At 46.3% G+C, this 13894-nt stretch overlaps 1 protein-coding gene across 3 annotated transcripts in view; it reads right to left on the bottom strand.

Annotated features, from left to right (window-relative positions):
• Positions 1 to 13894, bottom strand: part of mgat4c (mgat4 family member C) — a 109602-nt gene that overhangs the window by 54302 nt on the left and 41406 nt on the right. For all 3 annotated transcript variants that reach the window (XM_086209707.1, XM_086209708.1, XM_086209709.1), the window contains one exon: positions 10874 to 10943. The gene's annotated coding sequence lies outside the window, so the exon portion shown is untranslated. The remainder of the gene's footprint in view (positions 1 to 10873; positions 10944 to 13894) is intronic.

The following is a 13894-nucleotide window of genomic DNA, read 5'->3' as shown; positions in this document are numbered from 1 at the left end:
ACACACACACACACACACACACACACACACACACACACACACACACACAGTAATCAAGCCTTGAATTCCCAAAGCAGCTGGAGACTCACCAGACTTTGCTAACCAGTGGCTTACTTTTGAAGATGAATCTCCAAAGCCCCCTAAGGAAAACAAGCCACGTCCAGGAATGTTAACTGTCGCCGTCTCTCGCTCTCCACGCCTCGACACTGATGGGCGTGAGGGGAAGGAGCGGTGCGCCCGTACTGAGGCAGGGTAATTGGCTAGAGATGATGGGCCATAAACATACATCAGAGGGGCGGTGAAGCGCCACACAGATAGCAATCTAAGGCTCTCTTTCTACTGTGCGCTTCTCGTTTGTCACATGGGTGCAGCCACACACACAAACACACACCGCTCATCGTCGTCATGCCCTCCCAAGATATTCACGCTCTTTGAGCACATTTGCTGTCTCGCCATTATTACAGAGAAGAACCTTGTCAGGTTCCTCATCCAGTCGATCACTATGATAGGATGATGGCCCTCCGTGTATATCCAGCATGGACCTCTTTGCCGTTTCTGTGGCATCATGGCCACAACCCGGAGGTTGCTCTCTCCTGCCATTATCACCCGCTGATGTATAATAGTCAGCACCCATTCAAAATGCATCATCACCATAACAGATGGGCTGCCCTCTCTCTCGCCATTATTATCGCCACACAGTGGCGGATAACACCACGCAGCGGTGGATAATAGGCTCCCCTTTTCTGCAGTGCTATCGCTACAGTGCAGACTTTCCCTCCATTACCATAGCACTTCTGTCATAATAAGCAAGGAGAGCCTCCCAGTCATGACCACAGCTCACCGAGAGGAGGTCAGTCGTGTCAGACTGCTCACACGCTGGTAATTGGGAGAAATAAGGCTGGCCAAGGAGATAGCACAGGAGCTTCCCTTTCCACGCTCCGGTTTGCTGAGTGAAGTAGCATTCAGTGGTGTCACACGCCGGGATTAACCCTCGTGTACCTGTATAACAAGTGTCCCCTCCATTTACATGCCATAAAAAACATGAGGTATCAAATATAATTTTTGACTTTTTTGGGTCAAATCTTTTCACCAACTTCAGCTGTGATTACGACTCCCAAATTTATATAAAAAACCCAATCAAAAAGAAAAATGCAATTGACTTCCTTAAATTCCACATTAAACTTTCAATCCACTCAACAACTTTCACAGTCCAGCAGGTTTTTTTTTTTTATGGCAACTGAAAAAATGGGGGGACGCACGACGTGTTCCTCCCTGTTTGCAGAGAATTTTCGCAAACATGGAGCTGCGAAAGCGCATTTTTCATCTTTATTTCCATTTCACCACCATCTGCACTGATAATAGCAAGGAAAAGAAAAAAAATGGACCTTAAGGACAGAGTCAGAGAGGAATGAATCTACAACCTGAGCCGAGGCAAGGCCACGAAGGCTAACGCGAGCCTCTTCCTCTGTTTTCATTTGCTATTGATGGTTCCCAGTGAACACGACTCAGTGCGTCCAGATCAAAACATTCCTGATGCTCCGACCCACTTGGGGAGGCTCCAACTCTCACTTTGATTTTCATGTCAACTTCTTGCATCGACTGGATCAAACCAGTCGAGGGCAGGCTTGGTGTGATCGTGTATCCTAGAAAAACCCTGCATGGTGGGGCTCATCGCGGCCTGCAACGTTAATTTTGATGCATTTTTAATTTTGTGGACGTCAGGTTGTTAAAAAGTGTCGCATCCTTAGCGCCGAGGTAGAGGTGTGGGGTGCCGTCGCCACACGTCCCACTCTGCTACCTCTGATGCTGCAGCATGGAGGTGATTGTCAATCACGTCCACTTCTTTCATCCAATCTTCTTTTTGAGGGTTTTCTGGATTTATTTTGACAGGTCTCGCTTTACCACTTTTTTTCTTCAGGTACCAACACTAAGACCTCTTCACTCTACACCGCCTGGAACGTTACGGGGAAGAGTAAAATGAATGGCAGGGAACAAGGGGGACAATGGGGGGTCCAGGCGATGCTGCTCATTATTCAGGAAGACACTCGGGGCCACAGGAAATAGCACGCTTCATCTTTCTTGTCAAACTCCTGCCGGCTTAATGGCGTGTTCTCAGCAAGCGTTGAGACAAAGGGATAGTGCGGCCAGACACGGAAGGGTCGCCAATCAAGATGGAGGCCGTCATCATGGTGGCAGCTGCCCTACATTCTTCTCTAAGGTAGATCACTCGAGGTGTTAAAGCTGCTGAATGCGGCAAATAAATACGTCTCATCTTTCAGGAGAGCAGACAGCAAGTACAGCACGGCTTGCTTTCAAAGAGAAAAATGAAATATGGTCTCAATTACTCTGTAACTGTAGAGAGGCACAGATGTTCCTATTGTTCCACCTATTCAACATCCTCCTAAACCTTCCCTCGTTATTGCCTTCATTACTGAAGCCATCAATATGGCAGCCGGCTGCCAGAAAACCTGGATGTATCCACAACTCAACAACCAAACACCAATTAATCATCCATCCAGCAATTTTACAACCTGCTGTACTCCTTCCATTGATTTAGGAGACTTTTTCTATTTTATTAGACGGTATAGTGAGTCGCGGCGCATGCAAAGCAATCTCCTCTTGCTCCATATACTCACTGGACTGGAACTGGGCTTTGATCAGAGAGAGATGATGGGGCAGGTGTTTTGATACAGCTTCATGTCAGCGAGAAACCTCATTCCATTGCCTTCTAATCTCCAGGCATGGCAGTGGGCTGCGGTGTCAGACAGCCTCCTTTGTTCGACTCCTAATTGGGGTAATTTATTGTCCTAACAGGCGGAGCAGCTGTGGCTTTACAGCGTAGCACCAATTAAATCCAGATGCTGGAATGAAAAGATGAGGCTGAACGTGACTTGGGGACCAATCACTAATATTAACTCTGACTCGGAGACGTGGCGGTGACAAGCTGCACAGGGAGATTTCTCAAATGCATCACTTTCACACCGATGTTGAAAATGCGCTGTTTTGATGGGGGGCGGGGGAGGGGGGTTCGTGAAAACAGGCATGACCAGACGTGACGCTTCATTTCTGATGATGGATGCAATTATCCGCAAGATTAATCACTGAAACGAAAATCTGCGGGGACACCTGTCACAGTGTAATCCACAATGGAGTCCAAAAACTCTCGTTCTATTTTCAGTGTTCGAACTATGAAGTTCCTCCCCGACAAATGGCTCCGGCGGAGGATCAGGTGAGTGTGAGTGTAAGATCTGGGGAATATGGGGAGCAAGGGAAGGAAATCAGGTCGCAGGGAAGATTTCTCCAGGGCAGGGCTAACCCTGCCATACTGTGCCTGGCCCGGCTGCCTCTTCAGACAAAGAGCCCTCGGGACAAACACAAATGTGAGTAACACGGAGGACGGAAGCAGCATGAGGTCACCACCCCGGAGCTGCAGCTCACAGAGACACTGGAGATACACCGAGACTTCTTTGGCTTCAAATTGAAAAGGAAAAGTGTAGTGAGATAACCCCGGAGAGCTTCTGTTGTAGCCGCCTTAGTCTCAATGAAAGCTTTATCTGCTCTGCCACTATTTACTCCTCAAAGAAGGTTTGTTGTTGTGTACGCACCCTGATACCTGCTAAACATCATGACTCATAGGTTGTTTTAATCTGTCCCCGTATTTCAACATGCCGCCACGGATTTCTCTTCTTTTAATTCACCTTTTGTTCTCACTGTCTTTCTGCCTTTCGATGGCTGAAGTCAGGAGAACACGTGAGCCTGCGTTCAAAATCTGAACAGTGTCAAACTGAGGCACTTTAATTGCGTTCTCTATGGTGGAGACACATTTAAATGTTATTGATGTGAGGGCGCAGTAAGGAGAGAAGCTAGAGGGAGAGACAAAGAGAATATGACAAATAATCAAAGAAAATACTTAAACTCACCACACTGCAAAGGTATAGAACCTCACGCAAAATCCAGAATACTCACGTGTGCCTTTATGAAGCAATCAAACAGAATCACCTTGCGTTCCAGACTCAAAATCACCAAGACAAATGCAGCTGGCTTGGGTTTCCTGCAGTGTGGAAAGTTTGGCTCTCAAACCCGTTTTGTTTGACTGCACAATAAAGACCAAAATATCTCGTACCTCAGAAGAAGAACGTTGAACCGTACGCCAAGGTGCCTTTTCTTTTTGCAAGCAAAGAGAGCGGAGAGTTTTGTCGATCCATCTTGTGATTGTAATTTTGAAAGTCTCGAAATGATCTGGCTTGATTTCCTAATGAAGACACACCTGAACCTCCACAAGAGGTGAAGCGAGGTGGTGAGATGAGAGCGGGACAGCAGAGCGGCGTCGGCGAAGCTCGACGGGGTTCGCGAACATCTCCTCCTTCCTGCGTCTCTTTTAAACCCCGTGACTTGAATCACACCAGGACTAAACATGGAGGTTTCTTTTCTACTTGTGGAGCACGTCGGTCAGAAATCGACCAGCGAGTCCGCAGGACGACAACCTGATGATGCGAAGCTGGCAGAGCCGCGCTGGTGCCGCCTAGACGCTTCGCCATCTGTTGCGCCACATGTTCACACCAACAATAAAGACCACAGAAGCTATTGTGGTTTTTATTCTCCGTCGATCGTACCAGAAGAAGAAAGAACAGTTGACCCGAGGAGCAGCAGCCGGCGTAGAGAAGCTCGCTCAGCACGTCAGACAGACGGCGGAGCTCAGCCCAACATGAACTCTGAGAAGCAGGTTTGGGATATTCTGCTGCACAAAGAGGCAAAAATAAAACCGACCGTGGATGAAGGTTCGGCCTGCCGCGTCTCCTCGCACTCCCTCCCTCTTTATTTTGCTACGCTACATGTCGATGCTTCAGCGTTCGACAGATGGATTAAATGATTGAGGCTGTTTTTAAAGAGTTGGCGTTTGCGCCCTTCTTCTCAAGCTGTCAGGTGCTTCCTCACAGCGTCCCATGTCACACATTTCTGTCTACTCATTGAATTATAGTGTTCTCATTCTTTTTTTGTGTGTGTGAATAAACTGAACCCGACCTTTCTTCTTATCACTGCAAGCCCCTGTTACGAGTGAGTTGCCTGTATTTCCGGCGGGACATCATCACAGTCCAGCGTGGCATTTTTACTTTACAGCCAAACCCTGAATATCACAGTAACGCCGTACTTCCCAGCAGATCTTAAACCCTCTTGTCAGCATTAACTACCAGTTTACTGCAGATGTGACAAGTGAACCCCCCCCGCCACCCCCAGCTCACTGGTCCAATCCTCGGTTCCTCCGTCAACCGTGACCTCGTGTGTTAGCGGCGCTGTAAAGCATTCTGACACCAGCTACGGCGGACAAGGTGTCTCATCTACTCCCTCGGATGAGCGAGCGGCCTGACGGGATGAACTTACGCGCTTCGCGAGGAGGAAGAGCTCTGACCCAATTAACTGTCTCCGTTAAATAAAAAGCCAATGGCCCTCACATAGCCCCCCCCCCCTCCCCCCGTTGTGTTTTTACTGTACAAAGTGATTACAGATTTAATTAGCTGAGGACCTTGCTTTAGGGAGGCTCCTAAATCCATATTGATGTTTCTACAGAGTTTGGAGATGGAGGCCTGGGCCCTGGGATGATTACGAGGGAGGCAGCAAACTATAATGAAAAGATGATTTGCAACTTTTACCCCGTCCTGTTTACTTTTCCCCTGGAGGCTAATCGTTCTGTTGCAGGGGGATGCTGAGGCTCGCAGGCCGGCCGCTCTGTTGCAGGATGATGCTGAGAATTATGCAGTGAGCTGATCAATGCTGTCTCACAGCCCAGGATTTAGGCTGGCCTGCCATCCAGATAACACTTTTTCTGCTTTTGACACGAGAGGATCTTCTACTACTGAGAGGCTGAAATTAATTAAATGTACCACAGATTCACTCCTAGTCTTTCACAGACTGCTTGACAAGGATGGACCTGAGTGAAGCCGTTCGCCACAACCTTGGAGCAGGGAGATAATAACGTATTTATGAATTCCTACCGTTTCATTGGGCGCCAAAATGGGCTCAGTGTTACAGCCTGAAAATAAAATATATATTTCATTTCTATGAAACCACCTTGACTCTAATGCTTATTTTTCTTTCATAAACAAAATTCAAATGAACTCGTAGCAGCACGTACTGTCACGTGTGGGGCTCGACACCATCGTGTCTCACAGTTTTCTCGTCCATTTAGCTGCAAACAACATCAGATTCTGCAGAACACAACCGGTTTCACACGTTGCTCTTTCTGAAAACGAAGTCACTCGTGCAGCGACTCACAATTCCTGCCGTCGCCAATTAATCTGCCGATTATTTTCAATCAATTTAGTCAATTAAAAGTCCCTTTTTTGTGCAATCAACATCCAAAACACTTCATTTTTTTCTCATAAATGACTATAAAAGCAACAAATCCTCATATTTAAGAGTTTACAACCAAGGAATGCTGGAGATTTTTTGCTTAAATTACGACTGGAACAATTAACCGGTCATTAAAGAGATGCAATTTCTCTCTGCTGGATAAATGATTACTTTTAGCAGCTCCACTGCTCCCTAGCATGTGTTGGAATTGTTCTTTGAAGAGGACTCTCACTCCAGGGCTGGGAGGGAATCGTTCCTCACTGTTTCCTCAAATTTAACCCTCGAAAACAGCTTGTTATTTAAAAAAAAATCATTTGCAAACATAAATTCAATTAAATCAACAAAACTGACTCGCTGCCAAGCAGTAAAAGTACTGTAAATGAGGAAGTTTCCAGGAATGCCAATGTCAAACATCGATACTGGACACATACCAAGCTGCAATACTGTAGCAATCATCTTTTAGAGGGCATCAGAAATGTGAAAGCTTCCATCCAGGCTGAGCCCGACAATCAGTTTTTGGACTAGAAACTCTTTTTTCATTTTTCTTTGCTAATTCTTTAAAAGAAGAGATTCAGGCGGATGAATTAAATGCAGCTGAGTGTCTCTCAGGTACTTTGAACAAAATACTGGCAAATGAAGAAGTCACACAGCTGCAGAGAGTCAGAGAAATCAATTCCTTCCTATTTAGACAGAAAGTTCTCATTACGGCCTGAGAAGGACATGAGAGGAGCTTCGGTGTTGGCGCTCTGGTGAGAGAAGCCCACCACCACCAGAGATGGACTTGAGGCGCATCAAGCCAACGCGAGTCAACCTGCTGATGTTGAGCCCCACGAGGACTCGGCGCTCATTACCGCACTGCTCAATAAGTACTCATGGGTACGACAGTAGAACCACATTCACTCTTGGTTTTGATCTCAGCTACACGCCTGTCAGGTTCCCTGCTCCTGCACCAGCGTGATGCTGCCGGGACGATACCATCTTTCCGCAGACGCAGCCACAGAAAACTGCCAAAATACCCCCAAACTGCCTCTGTGGCACTTCCTGCTACCAAATTTTGCCATGATGACACACACACAGACTCACAAGACGACAACGACTCCAGCGCCACCCTGTCACAGCTGGTAAATTTGGTCTTGTACACTTAAAAGATTTTTTTTTTTTTTTTTTATAAAGAATCCTCATCTCTGATGAGAATACGGGCGCCGAGCTGGGCTTCTCTTCTCATCACGACGGTGTGGCGCACATTGTTTGCTGCTGAATGGCAGGCTGGGGGAGGTAACACGCCGGATCCAGAGAGGAAATGAAAATGAGGATGGAGAGTACGGAGGTGTCGGGCCGCTTGTCAAACTCGCTGCACGTACTATGAATATTTCACTGTATTTCTCAGACATGCAGCCCCTCGCCGCCTCCTACACTCCTGGATACAGATGAAGACAAAGAAATGGAGACAAATACATTCTATAGACAGACAGGCAGATAGACAAGAGCCACACAGGCAGGCGGACACAGGGAGGTCGCATGAGAAACCCTCTAAAAATAGGTCGTTCAAATTATCAATAATTATTGACATCAGCTTGATTAATGTCTCACCCAGATAGATAGATAGATAGATGATAGATAGATAGATAGATAGATGGATAGATAGATAGATAGATAGATAGATAGATAGATGATAGATAGATAGATAGATAGATAGATAGATGATAGATAGATAGATAGATGATAGATAGATGATAGATAGATGATAGATAGATGGATGGATAGATAGATAGGTGGGTGGGTAGGTGGGTGGGTAGGTAGATAGATAGATAGATAGATAGATAGATAGATAGATAGATAGATAGATAGATAGATGGATAGATAGATAGATAGTTGGATAGATAGATAGATAGATGGATAGATAGATAGATAGATGATAGATAGATAGATAGATGATAGATGATAGATAGATAGATGGATAGATAGATAGTTGGATAGATAGATAGATGGATAGATAGATAGATAGATAGATAGTTGGATAGATAGATAGATAGATGGATAGATAGATAGATAGTTGGATAGATAGATAGATGGATAGATAGATAGATAGTTGGATAGATAGATAGATGGATAGATAGATCGATGGATCGATGGATAGATAGATAGATGGATGGATAGATAGATAGATGGATGGATAGATGGATAGATAGATAGATGGATAGATAGATAGATGGATAGATGGACTCCTGTCTCGAGGGAGATCTCTCCACCCCAGACAGAGCTGACAGGAAGAGCTCTGCTCACCCGACAGCCCGGCCCTCCATGCTAGCCTGAGAGCTCACATCACCCCAGACAGCAGGCAGGTGGAGTAAGAAATATTTCACCAACTGGTGCCTGGGCTGTGGAGTTTGCGCTGGTGGTGTCGCTGGGATATCAGATTTTAATAGCAGGGCCCCAATCAAACACCGGGAGCCGTGGAAGGAGCCGATCTACGTTCTGTACTTCAGTCTTGAACACGGTGTTGCTTCAGCAGAGCAGCGTATCCTGTCCTAGAGACACGCTATTAGCATGACTAAAACTCATCACCTGCTCTCAGAAGCTTTGTGGATGTTTGCCAACACGCTTGGCGCGCTGCCAGAGCTGCTGCTGCTCGACAAAGTTGTTCATCCCCTCTACACAGGGACACCCGGGACTGGGAGCTGCTGCGGGGGCTTGGTTCAGAGCACACGGGCGTTCAGTAAGTAAAGCAAGCTACAACTATAAGAACTACACCATCACACCAGGTGCAGACTCCGCCCACTCCCGGTCCAAGTCTCAGTCCACCTGCTCTACTGTGTTCCCCCATCAAAACCGCTTAACAGGCTTCCAATCATCGGAAAAACAGCCGCCCGGATCACTGCCTGCACCAAACCGACATCCAAGTCCCTGTTCAATACCGGATCGACCATAAAACCCTTCAGCTCACCTTCAAAGCCCTCCATCTCCTGGCCCCCCAGCTATCTTTCTGACCTCCTCCAGGACTACACCCCCTCCCTCGGCCGACCATCCCCACCTTGGCGTGACCGGTGCCAGGGCTTTCAGCTGCTCTGCTCCCAGGCTTTGAAACCCCCTGCCCACGCACGTCCCACCATCTGACTCCACAGCCTCGTTCAAATCCCACCTTAAAGCCCACCTGCTCACACCTGCAGGCCGATACTCACTGGGCTGCGCTTCCCATTTAAGGTTTTAAAGCACTTATTGTTTCTGCCCATGCTGACTCATCTCTGCACTCATACTGTCTGATTTTAGTCGACCTTCAGCGTCTTCAAAGGTGCTCGCGAATAAAATATATTACTTACTTACCTCTCAGATAAAGAAATTATGAAGCACATAATGTACCTCTTTTTCCCTTTATTTTGGGTTGAGCCATATATTCTGCATTCTGGAGTAATGAAAAATTGATTTTAGAGTCTTTTTTTTCCCCTACAAGGTACAAGGAGAGCAATTCAATTTCAATCTTTCAAACCTTTCAAACTTCTTTAAGGCAGCGGTGTGAAGGTTCTAGAAGGATCTTTCCAACACTCGTCACACCTGGCGACGCGTGAATTAATGAGCGCAGTCAATTCACAGCAGATCTGAGGTGGAGGCAGAAGCCGTCACTTTAAACATTCAAACATTTTAAAAGTGCGTTTGTCCTCTGGAGTTCCGGACGGACGCGTCGAAAACCCAAGCCTTCAACGAACAACAAACCACCGTCCTGATGCCGCCACTTCTGCTTTCTCTCAAGCCGTTAGCTGCAATTACGGTAAACAACAACAAGCGCCACCTTGTGGTGACAGGAAGTAGCTTTTTATTTTTTATACTTTGCCTTGGCAGATGTGTTATCAAGTTTATCTTTGTATTTATTTGTGTTTTGATCCAAACAGTGATATTTCATTGACAGGTGTCCTTGAGCCTAAACCCAGCCACTCCCAAACCAGTGTCAACCGCACGGCGACGTATAAATAGATAAACACCTGTAAATACACCTTCACACAGGTGCTAAGAAGAATATTTTGTATTTTGCGTGAGGTTCTTACAGCAGGACTTTGCAGGCACACCGATGACTTACGTTTGCAGGACTATGCACAATCGTGCCACTGTTTAACACCACGTCTTTGCTCCTCTCTTGCTCCTTCTCTCCTTTTGAGCAGGTGTCAGTTAATACCTTGTGCCGATTCTAAGCACACGGTTGCTGCTGGCGCCGGCTCACAGCGTTATGCCGTGAGAGGTTTGAGAAAACCGGTTTCTGACAAGTATAAATGGAGAGTTTTGTTTTCTGGAGGTTCTGCGGGTCCTTTTTGCCTCCAACAGCAGCGATGAATAATTCAAGGTACACCATACAGTTGAGCGCTCTCAGGCAGGTGTTACAATAAATACATGGCTTCATTCTAGCGGCCCCATGTTAAGTGCTATGATATAAAGATGGCTACGTGGTGCTGATCAATACATCCACATCAGGTGACCTGAGGTTTACAGCGCAGGGAGGAGGAGCGCCACAGCGGTAAATCTGACCAGAAGCACTTACTTCCACTGCATATCCTATGGGCCATTATTGGTGGGTGCGCTCACACATCAAGAGGCAGGGGTCTTCCAGGCTAAAAAGGAATAAGAAACAAAGGGCCATTAAATCACACTGAGAGACCCGCTCGGAGCAACACACACGTGAACGCACAAACTTAAACACTGCAGTTTAAGGACTGTGAAGAGGAGTTTAGGCTTTAAAGAGAATGATGGAGAGAGGAGAGGAGAGAAAGGGAGAGCAACATTGATTTCCCCCCCCTCTGAAGTGCCAGTTCATCATTTTGTGAGACACACTCTATCGATCCCCCACCTTCAGTTTGTTTGTAATTTTGGGGGCTCAAAAGCGTTCACTAAGATAGATCCCCTTATATGACACTTGCCTCCGAGATGATGAATGGAGGGATCAAAGGATGTTTGAAGATGACCTCATTTTGCCAGCTGCTCCACACTGGTTTTTGTGGGCTTGTTTAAAAAAGGGGGTTTTGAGTCGGGTGGATGAGGGTGGATCCACACCGCCGAGTGTTTATTATAGGCCGATGCGGCAACCCGCTCGCTCAGGCGTCTGTTTTTTTTTTGTTTTTGTTTTTAAACGTTAAAACTTCATTTCATATTCAAAGGCCACATGTTTCACATCCTCTCAACATCAAACGCAGCTTTAATATAAAATAAAATCTCTCACGCAAAAAGCAGCAAAGCAGCACAGGTTCAACATGCGCTAATAAATAAAGAGAAGCTCCCTCAGAGGCTGCTTGGGGGGGGGGGCCTTATATGGTGCACCTCCCTCTGATGCTTCAGCTATTGGCTAAGACCACATGATACTGGTCAGCAGGGCAGACGTGGTCACCTGTCAGACACTCGCGTGGTCAGCAAGCACAGGAAGCAACCTCCCGGAGCGCGGAGCTGAAAGAGCCTCGAAAACCTGTCAGCACAGGCGCCTGGGAAACATCCAGCGATGATTCCGCTTTTATAAAACGAAGAACTCCAGCTGTGTTTGGAGAGACGGCGCAACGATCCAGGTCGTGAGAAATTTGTGAAATAAAGCCACTGGTTAGACTGGTATTTTGTGTTTGGGGCTGAAGTATTTGACCTTTTTTTTTTTTCAGCCTGGCAAATTTGTGTCTCTTTTTATTTTTTTTTAAGATTTCACAATAAAACTACAATACAGGTGATAAAGCTGACAAAAACTGACAGAGGAACAACAGCCACCTTACAGCCCCACCGTCATAACATCTTCTACTTAATTCACACAACAAACGTGTATTTTTTGTCGCGCCAACACATTTCTTATTGAAGAAAAAAGCGAAAGAAATACACGAAAATAAAACAGGCCACTATAATTTTGAATGTTTCCTTTATAAATGAATAAAACCCTTGCAGCCACAGTGTCGCTTCTCTGCGTCAAAGTCCTGTTCGCAGCCATCCTGCGGTGGAACGCTTCATTCAGGCGTCCGACCCTGTAAATGCTCCGCTTTGTGTGACAGGAACAGTTTTTCCTTGGCAGTCGGTGGACCACATGGAGCCTGCCCATAAAAGCCTCAGGCTAATGACTCAGTCAGGGTGCCAACATTTCATCAATTCTATACGTTTGTTATCACTCAAGAGTTATTAGCTGCAATATTTCGTTTGTTAACAAACGCCGGCCCGCTAACCTTTTTATGCTCCGTCGATGTAAATGATGAGATATTAGCATGCAGCTGATGTCATATTCACGGAGTCAACAGTTGTGCTGACGCCGTCTCACAGGTCGGCCTCTGATAAAGGCTGAGGACCGTCTTCAGGGCTCTGCTGCCACAAGACAAAATTAGAGAGAAAGTAGAGAAAACTGCAATGTTGCAGAGGAAAGAAGAAGAAATTCTTAACGTGCAGAAGTTGTGAAGCTGTAAACACCGGACGTGAGAACTGCAGGGCGGTGAAGCCACCGTCACTGAGGAGAAGTCGCCATTGTGGTGAAACACGTTCAAACCCTATCTCACATTCGGACGATTCATCCACGCCGCTACCCAGGTGCTATGCATCCCCTCTGACTCTGAATTTGGGGGCGGACATCAAGTCGGGGGCTCCTTGACAAACCGCTGTGGGTGTGGGCTCGTTGGCTACCTGCCGTTCAGGAATCTCTTGAGTCACAGATCCCCGAGGTCTGGTACCGCGAGACTGTGCTGATGACTGATGTGAAACCAGCGTGACCTCAAAGCCGCGCCGATGAATGTTACGGAACAAATCTGCAAATCTAGAAAAACAATTTCTACTTTTAGCATTTTCTCTAATTTTTCTACTCTTTTTGTGCAATTTACAAGAACCACACCCTTGAAACACCGATTATTTCATAGAGCCGCACCGTAATATTAGCATGTCATCAGTATGGGCAGATATTCCTCGTAATAGATGTCAAATAAATGTTCCCCATAAAAAAAAGGTTAGATCCCTATTATCAATAAACTATAAATGCAGTATCACGGTTGTATGCGTCTGTTAATTATGCCTGTCAGTGACCTTGAGCTTTGACCAAAAAAAATCTGTTCAATTCATCCTTGAGTCACGGTGGGAACGAGGAGAACGTCCTTCAAAGGGTTGCGCAGATCCTGTTAAAGAGGACAGGATGCACCAAAAGACGACCTGAAAACGCACTGCCTCCAGCCTCCGGCGTTCCCTCACAGATGCATAAAACTGAACGACACGCAAAACAAATTAAATTTTATACAAGCCCATAATCACAAATCCGTATTTGCCTCAAGGGGCATATCCTCTGCCCTTAGACTTCCTTCTAAATGAGAAAGAACTTCCTAAACCTTCCCTTTCATTGGAGGAAAAGAGGCGGAAACCTCAGGTAGAGCCGCTGGGAGGCTGGACAGACACCACCGATACGGAGCGCAACAGGGGAACCCAAGAATCCACAACAATTAAAGACAATCAGTTTTCTGAAGAGATTAGCTTCCACTCTATTAACGACAGCCAACCAAACACTCCAGCCGCTGGTATCATCCTGATCTGCGCACACACAACTGGAGCATCTGATTCCATCCTGATC

The sequence above is a fragment of the Aulostomus chinensis genome, chromosome 7 (genome assembly GCF_037954235.1).
Source record: "Aulostomus chinensis isolate RoL2024-O1b breed Wild chromosome 7, RoL_Achi_v1.0, whole genome shotgun sequence".
Lineage (NCBI taxonomy): Eukaryota > Metazoa > Chordata > Actinopteri > Syngnathiformes > Aulostomidae > Aulostomus > Aulostomus chinensis.
Note: the sequence above shows the minus strand (reverse complement) of the source record. Positions and strands in the feature narration are given on the sequence as shown.